General features: G+C 43.3%; 1 long non-coding RNA gene across 1 annotated transcript; it reads right to left on the reverse strand.

The window, feature by feature from the left end:
- Positions 1-4650: 4650 nt before the first annotated feature.
- LOC115292754 lies at positions 4651-8041 on the reverse strand. The gene is made up of 3 exons (XR_003909114.1): positions 7950-8041; positions 6132-6243; positions 4651-5100 (listed from the first exon to the last, which is right to left on the reverse strand). It is a non-coding gene; the product is annotated as an uncharacterized LOC115292754 (long non-coding RNA).
- Between the last annotated feature and the right edge of the window lie 387 nt (positions 8042-8428).

Here is an 8428-nt window from a genome sequence, read left to right on the forward strand (position 1 = left end):
TGGCTGGGGCTCAGTGAGCAGCTGTGGCATGACTGAATAAAAAATATAATCACTGAGACAGTTGGTTGATTTATTTTTCCTCCTTTGGGAACATCTGTTTTCCATTCAGTACAAGGAAGCTTACCCAAAACAATAGGACTATGAATAAAAACACAAAGTGCAAAGTATAGTGATCCAACATGGGGCTTCATCAGTTCAGCTGTCCATTTACATGGCAGAGCACAGAGCTGTGCTGTGGAATGAAGTGCGTTAAGCATGTGTTGCAAAGACACTCTCGGTATGTAGGGGACCAAAGGGGTGAATTTGTGGGCAGGTACAAAATCTCTCCCAGGGATATACTCATCCCAAGGGAAGGGAAAATTGAGGCAGGACTTGTTTAAAAAACAAACATTGGGTATTGGAGGACAAGGGAAAAATTTGAGTACAACTGGGTGTGTATTCTTCTTTCTGCTCTCTGGTTTCACCCTAATTTTCAGAACTTTTGTAGGACTCAGGAAGAGAAAGCTGTGATGGAGAGAAGGTGAGGGTAGAGAAAGGAGAGAGAGTGAGCCCATCCTGTGTTCTGTGTGTCTCAGTGTAATAAACAAAAAGGCAGAGAGAATCCTGGCAATGACGTGGCTGTGGGAGCACAGACAGAAGACGCATGCCACTAATGGCTGATGGTATCATGCAGAGACACACAGGTAACATGGACAGTCTGAGCATGTCTCCAAATGGCTAAAGGAAATAGAAAGTGCCTGAAGGGGATGGAGAATGGACAGGTGACACAGATGGCCATGTAGTCACAAATGTCTGGGGACCCTGGCTACCAATCTCAGGGTCGGACAAGGCCCACAGAAGCCTCAGGCAGCAGCAGAGGTCATCTCAGAGTGGTGACCTGTGGTAGCTACAGCCAAGGCTGGTGCAGGAGGGGAGAGCATGCTGTACGCAGGAGCCCTGCACACAGCGTCACGTGCTGGGGCTGCTGTGGAAATTCTCAACGACTCAGGAGGGACTCCAGAGTGATAGAGCTTCATGATCCTGTTTTTGACTATTGTTCCAGGTTTATGTGGCCAAAAAACATAGCTTATAAAGATAGGAAAGATTCCTCCCCATTCAATGAATGCCTATTTGGTGGAAGTCCATACAGGAACATTTACTGGGAAAACACTCTGAGAGAAAGCTCTGCAGAGCCCTAAAGCCACTCTGTCCCTGGCCCGCTTAGGGACAGAACAAAGCACAAGAGGAGGTGACTGTGCAGCTGGCTGGACCTTGTTTTCTGAAAGCTGAGCCAATTCTCTCCTCACCTAACCCAAGGCTACCCTTGAAAATGTGGTAAACTTGAGAGTCTTAAGAATCTAGCCACAATCCATGACTAATTGAAAACTGGTTTGCTCTGAGGATAAGTTTGTAGGTTTGGACCCTCCCTAAATGGATCCTGGAAACTGATTTGGTCTGGATGCCGAGAACTGTAGTTGGGAGAGACCAACCCTTTGTGTATCCACCCACAGCTCACCCTAGCATAGTGGGGAAAGTTCACAGGTGTCCCAGAGAAGAGTGGGTGGCTCAGGCCAGCAGAACCTGGGCGTGCACCTGGGAGCAGTGTGAGGGCAGAGCTGGTTTTGTTGGCACAGTAGTCATGCTTGCTGAAGTCATTGGCTCTCATCCAGAGCCCCGTCTGACCACATTATCAGGAACCACACAGCACTCAATAGAGAATGTCGACCTCAAATGTCCTTTTGGACAATGGCATATGTCAGTTAAGAGTACCAGCTTAGGTAGCAGACCATTCTGAACTCTAATCCAGCCTTTCCTGAACTGTGATTTGACCATTGTGTCTACATCCTGGTTTCCTTGACTATGGGCATGTGAATACTATCTACTACCTTATTTGTAACTGCAAAAGTCAAAGAAAATTAAATATGGCCATAATTTCTTTTCTTTTGTCTCTAAAACTTTAAGGAGAGTTCTTAAGTCTTGGCCTGACACATAGTATAGCTAGTTAATGTGTTGTGTGAATCAGTAAAAGAGTAATAAAAGAATTTATGCAAATGAAGAATGAACGAACTAAAGGACACATGCAAACTTCAGGATTTGAGTGTAATTCTAGTTTAACTAAAATGTCATTATCCACAATTTGCCAATTATTTAAAATTATTCTTTTTTATGTAGTCTGCTGATTCTCATTTTATGTATTTATTTGTTGTTTATTTTTTTGAGAGAGAGAGACGGAGAGCCAGAGAACACAGACAAGGAAAGGGCAGAGAGAAGGAGAGAGAGAATCCCAAAGAGCGTCCACACAGTCAGTGCAGAGCCACCTTGAAGGCTCCATTCCATGAGAATATGACCTGAACTAAAGATGTTTGACCAAGAAGCTTAACAGACTAAGCCCCCCAGGTGCCCTAATTGTTATTTAAGATAAGGTTTAGAATGACCTACCTCCAGCCTCTGTTTATCGAATCGGGTCACTTGCAATTCAAGAGAGTCAACTGTCTTTTTAGATCTCATTTTGGGGCCTTGTCATCCTAGCATACACCTATGCCGCCTATGCTGAAGGCTTGTTTTTTAAAATTGGTCCTTCTTGGATGACTTTCAGGTCTATTAGATCTTAAAATGAGATGCAAAGAGCTGCACAAGGCAGTCCAGGTTCAGACATATGTATAGGTAATGTTTCGCTGGTCTTTTTGCTGTCCCATTACGTGTTAGCTTACTCTCTCCAGGAAATAGTGCTCAACAATTTATAGGCTTCTGGTGGAACATGGTTCTCAAATTTGACCCATTGTAAAAATCCCCAACTTGCTTATTAGGAATAAAGTCCTGGGCCCAACCTGAGACGTACTCAGTCAGAATCTCTGAGATGGGTTCCAGGGCGTTGTAGCTTTAGCAAGCTCTCCAGGTAATTCTGATAATGAATCAGGTGTTGGAACTGTAATCCTAAAAGAATAATTTAGATTATTTTCCCCTAAATGTGCTATCTTGCCCTCTTCCCCATAGAGACACATCTACAATTTTTTCTTGCCAACTCCACTAGTGGAGAGAGAACTTTTTGTGATGTATTTCCTTTGGAGATACTGTGTTTGTCACCCTGCATTCTCTACTCCATGTTATAAAAGATTCTGACTGGAAGAAACCCCACTGACAGACTTCTCTCCCCTGAGATGAGTCTAGTTATCCTGCTCTTTGTTAAACTCTAAGTCCTCTGTTCTTGACAAACAGTCACCTGCTAGCTAAGTCAATGGGGAAAGCATAGCCACTAGCTAAAGGCAAAAGCATAGCATGATGTGTAATGTCTTGAAGCTAGTTGAAAAATTTATGCAAAAAACTCCACTCCTTAAGTATTCAACTAATCTAAGGTTCAGATAAGGGAGAAAAAGAATAACTGACTGTGGACCATGCCTAGGTCTGTATATTTCAAGAAAATCCTCATCTCTTAGCCTAGTAGGATCATCTAGAATGAATTAGTAAGAAATCAGTTTGCCTCAACATCAGTTTAAAACTTTATATTCTCCTTAGGATAGATCATGGGATCTGGCTCACTCTGGACTACCTAGATTCATTCCCTTATCTTTGTTTTTGGTTTTGTTTTTAAATTTTTAATGTTTATTATCTTAGAGAGAGAGCGCAAAAGTGGGGGAGGACAGAAAGAGATGGACGCACAGAATCTGAAGCAGGCTGCAGGCTCCAAGCTGTCAGCACAAAGCCAGATTCAGGGCTGGAATCCACAAACTGTGAGATCATGACCTGAGCTGAAGTGGGATGCTCAACCAACTGAGCCACCCAGGCGCCCTCATTCCCTATCTTTGTAATCATCCCACCTCATCCAGGCTGTTTTCTTCCCAGGGAAGCCTCTTGGATTGACAAATATAATTGAACCTTTGATCTTTGAGCGGAGACAACACCAATTTGAGAAATTGTATTCCCCTTCTGTTCAGCATCCGTCACTGGTCTTAGTGGCCATCAGCATTTTCAGTAGCAATGGGGGGTTAGTGTCCACCATGGTATTGATCTGACAGCACTGGGGTGTTTTTGGCCACTAGTCAGATTCCTGTTGGTGACTTACCTGACAAACACAGTTAACGCTTGGTAATCATTCTCACTGGCATTTACCGTGCTCCACTGACAAGCCATGCAACTGGCAGTCTGTGTAGATTTGTTCTCATGGCCAGTCATCGGGAAAGCCCTCCCAAATATTAACTTAAACAGACATTCTGTTCCTATGCAGCTAGTAAACACCCAGAGTACCCCTGGCAATGTGGTATATGTTTTGGCAAGCTTAAGGTCTTGACAATAGTTTGTCCATTTCCAGCAGCATAAAATGAGCTATGAATTCTCTTGGAAAGAGATTCTCTTAAATTCTTGGAAAGAATTCTCTTAAAACCTTAGGCAGAAAAAATGGTTAAACTAAAGTCAGATGCTTTGTGGAAAATTTTACAACAGGGAGATAAGACATCGGGAGCTTTGAGGTGAGGTAAGAGTTGAGGTAAGAGCCAGGTGACAGCATGGGAAGGGGAATCTGCTTATAAAGCAGGTGGTTTCCTTCGCACCAGTAGAAATGGGTTGATGGTATCCACATAGATTAAGGGGATATACAGATATCAGGAGCCCTTAGTTCTTTCCTGAAGTTGGATTCCCACAAACAGACACTGGGGACAGGGATTTATGTGCAAATATTTATTAAGGAACTGTTCCGGGAGAAGCTGGTAATGTAGTGGAAGAAGAGACAGGTGAGAATGTGATTTTGGGCCAGTTTAAACCTTAACCTGATATTGCCAGGGAGCTTTGGAACGCAAACCTCACCTCAGTGTCCTAACTCTTGGCAAGGGAGAAAGGGCTCAGACTCCAGCCTTCATCATTGGCTCAGGACTGCTTGGGCGGGGTGGAGGTGGGGAGTAAAGTCCAGGCACTTTTGGGTCTTTGCTAGGACAGACCAAGGGGCTTGAAGGCAATCCTCTGCAGAGAATGGCAGATGCAGGTAGTTAGAAGAAACATGAAAACACCTGTTGAGGCTTCAAAGGCATCCACGGGGATTTAAACAGACCTCAGATAGTATCTGCTCTAGTTGTATTTTCCACTCTGCCATTGACCATCCTAAAGGAAAAACTCTGTACACATCTTCCCAGTCTGAAAAATGGAATATTATAAAGCATATTCTCTAGGCAGCAGCCGAGTGATTTACTCATTTACACACTATTTATTGAGCCCCTACCATATCTGCCACTCCCTGAATTAAATGCTTGAATTTGAAGAATGGTCCCTTCCCTTGAATGTGATAAGAGTTTTGTTACTGACTTAGGTATAAAATGCTATGGGAATGGACCCAAAGCAAGAAAGTTGGTGAACCCATGGGCTGTGAGGGCTGCCAAGCAAGGGCATATAAACCATCAGGAAAATATAATCAATTCCATAACAGATTAAATAAATTAACACTTATTCAATGACTGAAGATATTATGTTTTTAAAATCTTAACATAAGCAATTGCATGAAAAAGAGTAATTGTTTCAATGCTCCACACCAAATTACAGTAACTGCAATGCATCTGAAGCTAATCCTATAATAAAGACTAAGTAGATTCTAGGGATTGATGCAAGTTCTCATACTTGACTCCCACGAGGGCCATGGAAGAGCTCGCTCAGCTACCTAACTTGTATCTCTGTCCCCTACAGAAGACAGTTGGATGGGCAGCCAGGCCTGGAACAAGAGCAGAAATGAGAGCCTCATGGATCAGGAGTCAGTTGTAAGTGGGTGAGGTAGAGTATTTTTGCTCCCCTTCCTTCACATTCTCTAATCAGAAATCTTTGGGCTGCCTTGCTCTCTATTATAAGTTCAGATATTCTAACAATCACTTTCAAACATTATAACTTGTGGCAACAGATTCTGAATCATTCAGTTTCTATAGGAAGAAGATACCTCAAGGGATCTAGCTGAGCAGCGAATGGTTCACATATCAGTGACAGGAGAACAGGAAATACAGAAGACTTAGACTCTGGAGCATGACTCCAGGAACCTGAGCTCAAGGGCAGGGTCTGAGCTTCATTCATCTCTAAATTCTCATTTTAAGGCCTAGAACAGTGCATTGCATATGGCAGCTTTTCACGTGTGTGGGCAGAATGGAATGGAGAAGAGCTGAATAGGTTGGTGAGTTACTGTATACCTCTCAGGGACGCTTTTTGGCAACCATATCCAGTCTTATTCCTTAGCTTGATTAGGTTTCCATCCACTGGCTTCAACTTGGTTATCTAGTTTTTTTTTCTTCCATGACTCTTCTACAAAAAGAATAAAGCAAGGTACATGTTGTGAGCTGAAATATTTATGTATAGTAAGCGCAAATTTTAGTTGACACTTGGAAATATATTACTGATTTTGAATAATATCTTTAAAATTCAAGTTTGCTTTTTCAGTTTTCGGAAGTGTATTTATTTTAAGAGAGAGAGAGAATGAATGTGTGGGAAGGGACAGAGAGTGAGAGGGAGAGAGGGAATCCCAAGCAGTCTCCAAGCTGTCAGAACAGAGCCCAATGAGGGGATCGAACTCATGAACTAAGAGATCATGACCTGAGCCAAAACCAAGAGTTGAACAGTTAACCAAATTGTGTCCTGAATCAGGGACTGGGGGGGAAGGTGGGGGAGACGAGATACTCCCTTAGTTCTTTACTTCCTCTGCCTTCATTCTGAACCATAAGTCCCCATAAGGTCTAAGATGACGAGGTTTCTGAGGTAAATCAGTTCTTCAGGCCTCTGTGTGAGGTAAGCCTTTCCCTCCCTTTCGTTTGCATTTCCTCATCCTGCTCCTCCATCCCCTCCTGTCTCTGAAGGCCCTACCTTATGGTATATGGTGGTGATAAGTTCTTGTCATTGGTAAGGAGTTTGCCTTTGGGGTTTACAAGGATTCACTGTGTTTTGCTCCCAGTCACAGGAGGTCAAGAATCTGCTATCCTCAGATAGAGAAGATATGAGAGTCCCAACATCCCAACGTAAGTTATAACCTCCTGAGCACTATGGCTGTGTGGCCTGGAGGAAGCCATTCCTGCTAATGCTGATGTGGCTTCTCTTTTCACCCTCCCCCACCTCCCTGCTGCACACTCTTCCGCACGTGGGCCTGCAAGGGGCTGACTAAGCCACAGGAGTGTGACTGGCTTTCTCTTGCTTATGGACACCTGACAGTGGATCCTTTGACCTTGATCAGTTGCAGATCCTCCAGCGGTTAGGGTTTAAAGTAGATGCGATTATTTTCTCTCCAGAGCATGTCCTCTGGTGGCCGAAGCAAGAGCTCAGTACTTACAAAACCTCAAGATTATCTAATACTAACTTTGACCTGGTGACTCAATTATCTGTATGGTGAGTAGGCCAAATGTCAGCATGCGCACCGCTGGGGCCCAGAAGCTCATGACCTGCAGGCCATTTGTGAACAGTTGTAATTATTAGAAGACTTTACGTTGGAGGTGCCTGGCTGGCTCAGTCAGTTAAGCGTCCAACATTTTGGCTCAGATCGCGATCTCACTGTTCATGAGTTTGAGCCCCACATTGGACTCTATGATAACAGTGCAGAGTTTGCTTGGGAATTTCTTTCTCTCTCTCTCCCTCTGCCCCTCCCTGCTCTCTCTTCCTCTCTCTCTCTTTCAAAATAAGAAAATCAACATTAAAAACAAAGAAGACTTTATGTTGAATGAAAAGAATGTGTGTTCATTAGTAGAAAGAAGCTGAGGTCTCAGATCTAGCTTGTAAGGAGAACACTTTAGCCACATAGTAAACAACAACAACAAAATGAACAGTACACACATACATATACACATGTACAAGCACAAATACGATCCACTCAAAGAATTGATCAACCAGTTTGGACTGATTTATAAGCCCTTCAAGGCCAGGCACACCTCGGTTTACATCTCCATCATCACTGTTCAGTGCAATCCTTCTTTCCCTCTATTCTTAAGTCTTTGATTTCTCTTGGTACCCCACACAGACTTTCTCACCTCTCTTGAATCTTTTCACACATTCTGTTCTGTTCGCTGGCCTAAAATGTGCTCACCATCCATCTCTATCCCCCATTCCTTCCACCTGATTAGCTTCTACCTATCTTTGTGAGGTCGGTATAGATGTCACTTCCTTAGGAAGCTGTTCTTATCCCATTTATTCTGAGTTCTAGATCCTTTCTATTTAGGAGGATGCTCACTTGTCTGTCTCTCCCAAGCAACTGTAAACTCCCTTGGGACACTGACTTTCCTTTTTGCCACTGAATCCCAAAGACCTAGCACAAATTTCTGGAGTATCTGTCATGTAACATGTAATTGCTGAGTAAGAGTTGAACAGAGTTGTGCTGGGTGTTATATTTTATGTCTTTGAGCTGTAAGTAGCAGAAACCACAAAGAGCAGCAGCTTTATTAAGAACGTCTCATTAAGTTTTGGACAAGGTGTCTGGAGCTAGTGGTCCCATTAGTGCCACGGCTCAGTG

This window comes from Suricata suricatta, chromosome 5 (genome assembly GCF_006229205.1).
Source record: "Suricata suricatta isolate VVHF042 chromosome 5, meerkat_22Aug2017_6uvM2_HiC, whole genome shotgun sequence".
Lineage (NCBI taxonomy): Eukaryota > Metazoa > Chordata > Mammalia > Carnivora > Herpestidae > Suricata > Suricata suricatta.